Source organism: Phascolarctos cinereus, unplaced genomic scaffold (assembly GCF_003287225.1).
Source record: "Phascolarctos cinereus isolate Bilbo 61053 unplaced genomic scaffold, phaCin_HiC Scaffold_5;HRSCAF=322, whole genome shotgun sequence".
Lineage (NCBI taxonomy): Eukaryota > Metazoa > Chordata > Mammalia > Diprotodontia > Phascolarctidae > Phascolarctos > Phascolarctos cinereus.
In genome coordinates this window covers 136,381,430-136,393,558 of record NW_027555958.1, presented here as the reverse complement: position 1 = coordinate 136,393,558, position 12,129 = coordinate 136,381,430, and the positions used below count along the sequence as shown (strand labels likewise).

The 12,129-nt window shown below is 38.0% G+C and overlaps 1 long non-coding RNA gene across 1 annotated transcript in view; it reads right to left on the bottom strand.

Moving 5' to 3' along the window:
• Positions 1 to 4,742, bottom strand: part of LOC110208815 (uncharacterized) — an 80,674-nt gene extending 75,932 nt beyond the window's left edge. Inside the window, exons 1-2 of the long non-coding RNA XR_013486957.1 lie at positions 4,691 to 4,742; positions 1,878 to 1,936 (exon numbers count right to left, since the gene is read on the bottom strand). This is a non-coding gene — a long non-coding RNA (uncharacterized LOC110208815). The remainder of the gene's footprint in view (positions 1 to 1,877; positions 1,937 to 4,690) is intronic.
• Positions 4,743 to 12,129: the final 7,387 nt, after the last annotated feature.

The window sequence follows — 12,129 nt, the reverse complement described above, 5'->3', positions numbered from 1 at the left end:
ATTTTATTATTTTATGTTTCTCTATGCCTTGTGACACCTAACACTGTGGATTATCTTCATCAGAATCTGCAATCCCTCCATCCCTCAATTCTTTCCCAGGTTATCATCCCTGCACTGGCAAAATTCTCTTCCTTTGCCAGTATCCGACCTTTGTTGGACCAATTCAATTTAACACTTTCCTTTACTATCAAACCCCTTGCTCTATTATCCTATTGTCCTTCATATCTTGCCAAACTCCAATCCTGGATTATTTCTACCACCTGGTTTGACACCATTCATTTGGTGCTAAACAGAGCTAAAAGAAGTCAAAAAATCATGCTGATTGGGTCTACTATAAATGTATGTGACCTAATCTCAAATGGACCCTCTATGAAGCAGTGAAATCCTCCTAAACCTCCATAATCTCTATTCCTCTAACCTCAGAACCTATTCCAAAATTTATCTCTTAAAGCCTCCCATATCAAACCCTTCTCTATCCTGTCAGCTTTCATTCTTATACCCTCACCTAATACTTTTATTTTATAAAGTCACTGAGAACTCTCTCTTTTTTCCTTCTCGCCTCACATCCCTCAGACATATTCTTTGCTATCTCTTCCTTCACCCCAGTCCCTGATGATGAGGTGGTCCTTGACCTTGCTAAAGCCCAGCCCTCTACATACACCACTGATCCCATCTTTGATAATATCATCTTCACTTTCCAATCTTCAATCTTTGCCCATCTACCAGCTACTTTCTTGTTGCCTGCAAACATGACAAAATTTCCTCCATACTCAAAGAATCTTCACTTGATCTTACCATCTCTACCCAATGAAATTCCTTGAAAAAGTTAACCTGGGGCTGCCACTTATTTTCCTCTCAGTTTCTTACCTTACCACTCAATTGAAAATGCACTCTCAAAAATCACCATTGATCTATTAACGGCCCAATTGAATTACTTTTTCTCAATTCTCATTCTTCTTTACCTCTGCAGCATTTGGTCACTTCCTAGATATTTGGGGAGCATTTTCAAGATGCTGCTCTCTCCTGATCCATCTTCTATCTGTCCAACTTATCCTCAATCTCATCTGATTTATTTTTAAGTTACATTTTGAATTTATTATATAAAGAAAAAAGAAAGCAAGATCTACATAATATAGAATTACAGTTTTGTGTATGATTCTCTCCTGTTCCACAATGTATATGGAAATATTATTTGATTTGGGATTTTGTAAGATCAGAATAGAGAAGTGGGGAAGGAAGGAAGGAAGGAAGGAAGGAAGGAAGGAAGGAAGGAAGGAAGGAAGGAAGGAAGGAAGGAAGGAAGGAAGGAAAGAAGGAAGGAAGGGAGGGAGGGAGGGAGGAGGGAGGAGGAGGGAGGAGGAGGGAGGAGGGAGGGAGGGAGGAGGAGAGGGAGAGGAGGAGGAAGGAGGAGGAGGAGGAAGGGAGGAAGGAAGGAAGGAAAAGGAAGGAAGGAAGAAGGAAGGAAGGAAGAAGGAAGGAAGGAAGGAAGGAAGGAAGGGAGGAGGGAGAGGGGAGGAGGAGGAAGGAAGGAAGGAGGGAGGGAGGAAGAAGGAAGGAAGGAAGGAAGGAAGGAAGGAAGGAAGGAAGGAAGGAAGGAAGGAAGGAAGGAAGGAAGGAAGGAAGGAAGGAAGGAAGGAAGGAAGGAAGGAAGGAAGGAAGGGAGGGAGGGAGTATAAAGAAGCAGGGGAGGGAGGGAAGATGGACAGGTAAGAAGGGAAAAAGGAAAGGGAGGGAAGGAAAGAAGGAGGGAGGGATAGAAAGGGAGAGAAGGGAAGAGAGAAGAAGGGGAAGGAGGGAGGGAGGAAGGAAGGAAGGAAAATTACAGATATAGAATAGTCTGGAGGGAGAGGAAGGTAAGAATCCTTCCTTAAACTTACCCTCCCAAGGGGCTGGAGAAAACCAGTCTTGGGCAAATCCTGAGCCAAAGGGAAATCACCTGGAGAAAGTAGAAAAGAGTAAAGAAAATTTACTTGAGCAAGGAGAGTGATAACACTAACCAGTTAATCCATTTTCCCCAGACTTTGCCTTCAAACAATATGAAAAGTTACATCTCTTGAAATCCCCTTCCATATCATGGCCAAATTGTACTTAATCTATGAGAGAAATCAATTTTAGTTATTTTGATGTCTAATGGGAATGGGAGAATAGACATTTACTCTCAGCAACATTCCTAGGATTCTTGGATTGTTAGGGTTAAAACAAAAGTTCACACTCACTGGTACTTCATTAAAGGTCTTCACATTTTCTAAAGATATCTTAATTTTTTAATAATAAAAACAATATTCATATATTGGAAATTATCTGCATAGGGGCAATAATTGAATCCATAGAATTAGATTAGATTACCAGTACAGAGCATAGAGAGAAAAGAAGAATGAAAATAAATGCTAGAGGGATGCTCATGTAGTGGATGGGAGGAGAAAGGTGGGAGGAGAAAAAGAATAGAACGGTATCAGAGAAGCAGAGAGGAAATACACAAGAAGCTGGAGAATCAGAAGCATCAAATATTACCCTTCCAAAAAAAAAAAGAAACAAAGAGAATGAAAATTAAGAAAAGATCACTGCTCTGCCAATTAGGATGTCACTGGACCTATAAGAGGGTAGTTTCAGTAAGGCCAGATTGCAAGGGATTAAGGAGTATGTCAATACATTGTAAGGAAGTAGAAGCTGCAAGTGTAAACTTTTCTTTCCAGGGCTTCAGCATGGATGGAGAGAAGTGTGATAGCCTAAAGAAATGTTGAGGTTAAGGGAAGTTTTATTTGTTTGTTTTGTTGTTTCTTTGTTAATGTATGGGAGACCTCAACTTGTTTTTTTTCCCATAAAAGAGATTATTGGGGGGTTTTTCAGCCAAAGACAAGGTTTATCAGAACATTATATTGGGCAGACTCTTAAGGAATCTGAACATTAGTAAGAGCTGTTGGCTTATTGGCTAGGTTATAAGCATCTAAGCAGTGGCTAGATTTTAGGAATCTAAGCCAAAAAGAGATTAGAAAATTTTGAAAGATAAGCCTAGTTGCTGGCTTCCAGGAGAAAAGAAATCACCCATGGAGAACTTAGCTTTGGAAAGGAAAACAGCCAGTGCATCCCCTGAGACTAAAGCAAAAGGGAACTAAGGACTCAGCAACATTAACATACTAAGCCACACTTTTTCCCTATGGTTTAGCACCACTGGTGGCTCCATTAACTCTTTCAGATCACTATATTATAGTTTCCTATTTGACAGTTTCCAAAGATAGCTTCCTATCACTCATCAAGGAGTAATGTCTATTCTATGATGTGTATTTGCTGTTCTTGGAGGGATTTAGATTGAAGTGCAAAGATTGTGTTTTCTAAGGAAAGTCTGTATTTCTATATATTAAGGGCTACTTCTGAAACAGAACTTTCCAGAATGACTCAGCCACATACTTTGAAGGTCAAAGAAATTTTTCTTTGTCTTAACTACAGCTTTAACAAATGCATCCCTTAGATAACCTGGGAATTCCTTCTGTCACATTATTAATGCTCTTTCAAATCATCAATTCCATATAAGCTACAGAAGCTGTTTTAAAACTCTTATAAACAAAGTGGACTTGGCAACCATTCAAATATGCATGCATTAAGAAACAAATGGAAAAGATTTCTATTACTGGTGTTGCTGCTATTTTCTCCAAGCACCTAACAGGCAATTTCCATAAGCGCATTGCTATTAAAATAACCGCTAGTCTATTTATTATTATTTTAATACCGGAACAATGAACTTTGTTGCACTTAGAGAAATCAGAACTCACAGCACAACAGCACTGTAGGAGACCAATGCTGATCATGAAGATTAACCACAAATATTACCACTGACCTCACAAATATGCAAATATCACTACTTTGAATTTTTTTCTATAAAATTGAAGTAATTAAATTGTCCTTAGCACTATTTTTGGGAATGCCAATGTTGCTAGCTCAGATAAGAAGACCCATAATAAAATAAAGTTTAAATTAGTGTAATTAATCCCATGAACAAAAACATAAGTGGATAAAGTCAGTATGAGTTCAAAAAGAAGTCATTCCTGACTAATCTCATTTTCTCTTCTGATGGGGTTACAATACTAGTAGATCATAGGACTGCCATAGACATTGAATTTCATCAAAGTATTTGACAAAATCTCTTATAATATCCTTGTGGATGAGATGGGAAAAAATGGTCTTGGTGACAGTACATTTAAATAGATTGACACTTAGTTGAATGATTAGACCCCCAAATGGTGATTCGTATATTTAAGTCAAACTAGAGGGGGGTATCTAATGAAGTGTCCCAAGTGTTCTTAGCCTGCTCTGTTCCACATCTTGACCAATGGTTTATTCCAGTGCACTAACAGCATGCTCATCAAATGTATGGATGACACAAAACTCAAATGAATAATTAATATGTTGCATAAGACGGTCAGAATCCAAAAACATCTAAACAGCTAGAAAAGCCCAGAGTGGGTGCTTAATAAATGTTTGTGGCCATGTGTTGTTAAATTGAAAATGGGAGAAATCTAATAAGAAGAAATAAAATAGGGACAAATGTAAAATCATACATGGTTTCAAAAACTCATCTGCACATATATAAAATGAGGAGGCATGGCTAGATAGAAATTCATGAAAAAAATCTGCAGGTCAAATGAATGAATGAAAATTTATTAAGTGTTTACTATGTGCAAAGCCTTGTACTAACCTTTAGGGACAGAAACAGGAAAAGATAGGCTCAGCTCTCAAGAAGCTCACCTGTTAATGAGAGAGACAATACATGTCATAGAAGGTTTCAGCTTCAAGTTAGATGAAAAGGTCAGATGATTTCTTACAGTAAAACATCAAAATAAATGGTAATGCATTATCTTTAATGTTAGTTTCTAGTATTGAACCATTGACAGTTCCAAGGATTTGGGAAATAAAAACTTTCTTTTTTGGCTCTGCAGTCACTGTGGCTCTCTATAGCACCTACAGAAGGAGTTGACAGGCCTCAATCACTATGGAGGTTGCTTTCAGAATGATGGCTGTGAGAGCTAGGCAAAAAGCAGGAGCAGAAGTCAGGGGCAGGATGGAGAGCAGTGCTATTCCCAATGCTCTTGGGTTCAGGGTTCTAGGCTGTCTCCGTCAGGATCTGAGAAACAGTGGTAATCATAGCAATGGTGTTGGTTTGCCTTTTTTTGTACATATATCCTCTCTCTCCCTCAGGCCATCTTGCTGTTTCAGCTAGGCTGATTTTCTTGCCCTATAAGTGGACCTCAGTGGGCTACGAGCTCAATATAAGTCAATAATGTAACGAGGCAGCTAAATAGCAGAATTAATAGAAACAAACTATTTAGAGAGAGGTAATAGTCCTCTCATACTCTGCTCAGGTTTAACTACATCTGTAACATTCTGTTCAGTTCTGAACAACACATTTCAGGAAGATCACTAACAAACTAACGCACATAACCACAAAGGTAATCAGGATGGTAAGAGAACTAGAAATCATGTCATACATGGAACAGTGGAAAGAACTTAGATGTGCTTAGCCTGGAGTCTGGAAGACACAGGAAGAATCTAATAGTTGGATTGGATGGCATGATTCAAATCCTACCCCTGCCAAGTGACCTTGAAAAAGTCATCTAACCTCTTTCAGTTTCAGTTTCTCCCTCTGTAGAATAAGGCACTATGAAGTTCCTTCCACCTCCAGATCCTACCACACTAAAAATTTGAATATCTGGCATGTTAGGTGGAGACTACAAAGAAAGAAATGTTGACTGAATATGAAGGAGAAAAAACTTTCGAGCAATCAAAACTGTCCAAACACAGATGTGTTGCCTCAAGTTACTCATACTGAGTTACTCAGCTCTAGTTGAAAAAGCTGTGGAAGGGATTAATGATTTAGGTGCAAATTGTACCAAATGACCTCAGAATTCCTTTCTGACTCTGAGTTTCTGTAATTCTTTGCTTCCACATCCTATGAATTCCACTTGAACTCTTTTCTAAAAAATTGAAAATAATTACCTCATTAAGCTTCTGCAACAAAGCTTCAGAATACTTTAATCATCAAGTTGGGGCACAAATGCACTCCCATTAGAGTTTCACATAACCTTTTTAATGATCAAAATTCACCAAATTTCCTGGACTTTGAGCATCTTGATCTTTAAAGTAGAACCTCTTTCCAGCCTTCTGCCCTTTAATTTCCTATGACTGTTCCTCTACCCTAAAGTAGCCTTCGTTTGTTATTTATGTGAATGTTAACCTAGGTCGACTGCATCATCTCAACTTTCCATCCTCTCCAAAGTTTACTTATCAGGGACTGCAGATTGTGCAAGGAGAGGAACCTAATACCACATACAAAAATGTTTTTCTTGCCTAACTTTCTCCAGACCCAGAGTCACCTTTCTAGAGACATTAGAGAAGGAAAGGCCGGTGGGGGGGGAGGTGAATTTAGCTCCATTACAGTCATTTTCCTCTTTGTTGAAAAACTTTTCATGCTTCATTTGTAACGAGATTTAACCTTTTCCCAAACTAGTTTAACATTTTCAAATTTAATATTTTAAACATTTTTTAAAAAACATTTTAGTCAATTCCTACTTGAAGCACACACTCTCCCCACCCCCCCAATCCCCTGGAGAACAGAGAACTTTTTTTAACCTACACAATGTGAATAAGGTTGATTAAGGCCATGATTCTGCTTGTAAAGCGCCTTGGAAATCTTAAGGCACTATACAAAGCCACTTTGGGGTGAGGGATGTCCCAGTCTCTTGGTAAGGAAACTCCCCCCTACTAAAGCTGATCAGCAATTTCTTTGCAATTTGGAGAATTAGAGAGCCACATGGGACACAGAGGTTCCCTGACTTGACCAGGGTCACAGAGACCATTAATGCATGGCAAAGACTGGACTTCAACTCAGATCCTCAATGCAAATGATTCAAGTTTGGGAGGAATGTAAAGCTGAGTTCAAATGCTTTTCAGGCTTTGTTTGTCAATAAATAAGACCAGGAATATGGGTTGAAAGAATAGATCATATATTCTGGGCTTAGCTTTGTCTCTGTGTCTTTCCCCTACCCACTCATCTACATGGAAGATTGGAAAGAGCTTAGATATGAAAAGAATACAAAAGACCAGAGGAAACCTCAAACTCAGAAATGTTGATTACTTAATGGACAAATAGCCCTTACATGAATAGTGGCCTGATATTACCTAACATTCAACTGAAATTAGAATGCTGTTACTATTCCCTCTTTTTTTTTCTTCTGTTTTGTTTTGTTTCTTCTTTCTTGCAGTTCCTCCTGTTGGTTCTAATTCTTCTTCACAACATGACCAATATGAAAATATGTTTAATAGGAATATTTATGTAGAGCCTTTATCAGATTATATGCCATCTTGGGGAGGGAGGTTGGGGGAGAGGGGGAGAAAATTTAAACTCAAAAGCTTATGGAAGTGATTGTTGAAAACTAAAAATAAATTATTTTTTAAAAAAAGAAAAAAGAAATTAGAAGGCTCATCATGTGCTAGAATGAGTAGCCCAGAGATACTCTGAACCTAGCAACCAGGAAGTTGAGTCCAAAGAAAAAACAGACTTGAACCTGAGTACATAAGCAAAGTAACTAGAGGATATTTTTGTTCTTTCTTGGCACATCTGACTGAGACTCTCCTACTGGAGATGAGTGACTCAATAGCCAAGATTCTGAAAGGAACAAGGCAGGAAAAAAGACTGAGGAGGCTGTGGTATTTCTTTCCTCTAAGACTGTTGCAAGTCCTGTGGCTGGTGGTATCTTGGTTTCCTGAAAGAGCTTCTGAAAAAGTCTCTGGCTCTTTTTTAAGAGTATTTCAAAGCCCACTCTTCTCTTAAGGAGGAACTAACCAAGGACTTCAGATGAAGCTAGCTGCTGGAAGCAAAAAGAAGGTCCAGCAGAACAATATCTAGCAGAAGCTATCAGTATAGTAGAGACGAGCAAAGGCAGAAGATCAAGAGGAAGCAGATTACAAGAAAACATCAGCAGTTCTATTGCATCAAAGGCATGAATTACCCCTTCCACCTTGAAATTAGTTACCCTGTGCACCTTGACTACTCACATTCCTTACTTGTGTATTTCTCTATTGTATTTGCTACATGTGTCTGTCCACTCTTCCCCCAGTAGTATGCAGGGCAGCTAGATGGAGCAGTGGATAAAGTACTGGGACTGGATCAGAAAGACCTGAATACAAATCCAACCTCAGACACCAACTAGCTGTGTAATCCTGGGCAAATCATATAACCTCTATTTGCTTCAGTTTCTTCAACTGTAAAATGATGGTAATAATAGCATCTACCTTTCAAGGTTGTTGTGAAGATCATATAAGATAAAAATTTTAAAGCACTTAGCCTTAGTGCCTGGCACACAATAAGTACTATATCAACGTTAGCTATTTTTTAATTTGTATTTCGTGGAAGAGTGTGCCCCAAGTTTGTGGAGAAAATGTTTTATTGCTACTGTCATGCTCCCTCTGGGACTACCTTTAAACTACTTTTATTGCTGTGCAATTTCATTAAATACCTTTGCTTTTGAACTAGTTGGCTCCACTGGCTGACTATTAAAGGTAAACACTCAAGCGGAGGCCCATGAGCTATAGTTTTTGTGGATGTGGACCCACATCCACTACTTTGAAACTGGGGTAGTCTTCTCTGGACCTGCCATATGAGCTGTGGTTGGAGGAGGGAGGATGCTCCCAGAAACTACATTATCTATAAGTAATTTCTATGTATTATTCCTTGCCAATTAAGTTTTTATATATCATCTCTACCCATATTACAAATTCTTGAGAATTAATCGCCACTTGGAAATGATTTCTGCTTAACAAAAAAAGATTAGCAAAGTGATCAAAGAATATTTAGTTTAAAATTATTTTAGAAGACAGGTATAACTTGCTTCTATTTTTTTTTTATTTCACAGTAAAATTAGAGAATCTTTTTATTTCCTGTTCTCTCTTATAAATGTATGACTGCATTCCAGACAGTCAATAAACATTATTAAGTACTTCCTATGTGCCAGGAACAGTGCTAAGTGCTGAGAATACAAAGAAAATCTTATTCTAAAGAAACTCACCATTAAACGGAGGAGACAACATGCAAAGTGCTATATACAATCAAGCTATGTACAGGATAAATTGAAAATAATCAACAGAGGGAAGGCACTAGAATTAAGGGGGATCAGAAGGGGCTTCCTGTAGAAGGTGAGGTTTTAGCTGGACTTGGGTCACAAATATTATTGTAGATACTGACAGCCAAAGGAAGTTGAATTCATAATATTGGAATATTCGTATCAACCATATTGAAAACACACTTTCTGATGCCATCAAAAAAAAAACAGGAATTCTTTTACACATACCCAATATGCATACACTTTACAATTTAGTTGAACATTAAAGTGATAGGTTTTAATTTATGTTGTGACCTATATACAAGTATAAAAGTCCTTGGACTATATCGGCACTGAAACAATGAGAGCTTTTGTAACTCACAAAGTACTAAATGTACAGATGGGAACCACAGGGGTTCAAAATCTGGCCAGACTAATATACCACAGAATGAACAAGGAAGAGAAAAGAAAGCTTTCCAGTTACCTATTTTGTAAGCAAAGAAATCTGTTACAGACAGATATCTCAGTACTGCTAAAGTTCCATGAATTCATCAATGTAGATTTCTACTGAAGGAGATCAAAAGCACTCAAGCTTTGTAGAAAATCCCAAAATTTATCACCTTGTGATCAACTTTCTCATAATAAATCACTTCAGAATTAACTGACATGCCATCTCCCCTGCCATTAGCATGGAAAGGATGAAAATCTGATGACCAGTGACTGTCCAATAACAATCCACTGTCAGATCTATACTTGAACATATTTCTAACTTGGTAGGATATATAAGGGTTTTCATTCTATTATTATTGCCTTCAAGAACCCTAGGACACTATCACAGAATGCTGAAGCATCAGAGGAGGATTTTAGCTCCCAGTTTCTATACTCACTGGTCTTAGTCAGGAGACCTTGATTTTCATTCTCACTCAATCACTTACTAATTCTGTGATCCTGGGAAATTCACATAATTTCTGTAAGCCTAATTTTCCTCAGCTGTAGGTGGGTTTGCCAACTCAGGAATTTCTTCTGAGAAAAGTGCTTTTAAAGCCCCATATAAATCAATAAATAAGCATTTCTTAAATACTTACTATTAAGTGCCAGGTACTGTGGTAGGTTGTTGGGTATATAAAGACAAAAATGAAATCTATTATATTTTGTCTATTAGAAAAGACAGTGAGGCATCATAATTATTATTCCAATTATCAGCTATTTCATAGTAAGTTTCTTGAAAGTTTTTTTTTCTAACATCTTAAAATAGTGGACATGTTTGAGTTGCTGCCTTGGCAATAGTCACCAAACATAAGTGTTTGCCTAAAATATTTGAGTCAGTGACTTAATGAACACAGCCAGAGTGAGGGCGTGGCTCTTTTTGAGAAAAAATCCAAGCAAAGTAGCAATAGTGGATATATAGCAGCCACTTCTGACATAAACCAGAGAATCGTAATCACACGAGACCTTTTCTGATCCCTTCCCCAGCTGCTAGTGCCTCCACCCTTAACCCCAAAAACTGTCTTGTATATACTATAAATGTAATAAATTTGTAATGTATATGTAATATACTTTATATTTACTTTTATGAATGTGCACATGTTGCGTATCTCCTGTGGTTAAGAGTTCCTGGAACATAAGTGTTTAATAAATTCTTGTTGCTTGAGATATAGTGCTGGAAGAACTGCTAGTTCCATAATCCAATCACTGAAACACCTGAATAGTATCTCCATTACAGCAGAATCTTTGAAGAAGTGGAAAAAAGAGGAGATTCTATGATCCAACCATTTTGGAGAACAATTTGGAACTATGTCCAAAGGGCTATAAAAATGGGCATACCCTTTGACCCAGCAATAGCACTTCTAGGGCTGTATCCCAAAGAGATCATACAAATGGGGAAAGGACCCACGTGTACAAAAATATTTATAGCAGCTCTTTTTGTGATGGCAAAGAACTGGAAATTGAAGGGATGCCTATCAATTGAGGAATGGCTGAACAAGTTGTGGTATATGAATGTAATGGAATACTATTGTGCTATATGAAATGATGAACAGGCAGACTTCAGAAAAACCTGGAAAGACTTGTATGGTCTGATGCTGAGTGAAGTGAGCAGAACCAGGAGAATGTTGTACCCAGTAACTGCCACGTTGTGTGATGACTAATATTGATAGACTTAACCCTTCTCAGCAATACAAGGATCTAAGATATCTCCAAAGGTCTCATGATGGAAAATGCTATCCACATCCAAAGAAAGAACTATGGAGTTTGAATGTAGATGGAAGCATACTATTTGCTACTTTTTTTTCTTCTGTTGTATTGTGTTTCCTCTTTATGGTGGTTCCTCCTGTTGGTTCTAATTCTTACTTACAACATCACTAATGTGAAAACATGTTTAATAGGAATGTATATGTATAACCTATGTCAGATCGCACACTATCTTGGGAAGAGAGGGAGAGAAAAATTTAAAACTCAAAAGCTTATGGAAGTGATTGTTGATAAATCAAAATAAATTAATTAAGCACTCCAAAAAAAAAGAGGAGATTCTGTTTAAGTTGGATTAGATAATCCCTGGCTTCCCTAACAAATGAGATTCTATGACTCTGTGAGATATACAACCTATGTATGCAGTTGTTACAAACATCTTTCTGAAATGTTACAAAAATAGAACCACTGGAATTCTAGTAAGCAACTCCAGAAAAATGAAGTTTGTGGACATTAGAGAAGAAAAATCCCCTGTAACAAGACAGAAGGAAAAGAGGACAGAGGAAGGAGAGAGAAACAGAAAGACAGACAGACACAGAGATAGAAACAGAGCAGGCAGAAACAAAGAAAGGGACAGAGACAGAGACAGAGTCAGGGTGAGACAGAGAAAGGGATAGAGACAGGGAGAAGGACAGAGGTAGACAGACTGAGAGAGGTACACAAAGAGAAGCAAGGAGGAGGCAAGGTTAAGGAAGCAAGGAAGTGTAGTAAGAGCTTTAATTTCCTTGTATTGGTATGAAGAGAAAGGGGTGAAGCTGGTTGTTCTCCCTCCTCCCCTTTGTTTCCTGGCTTC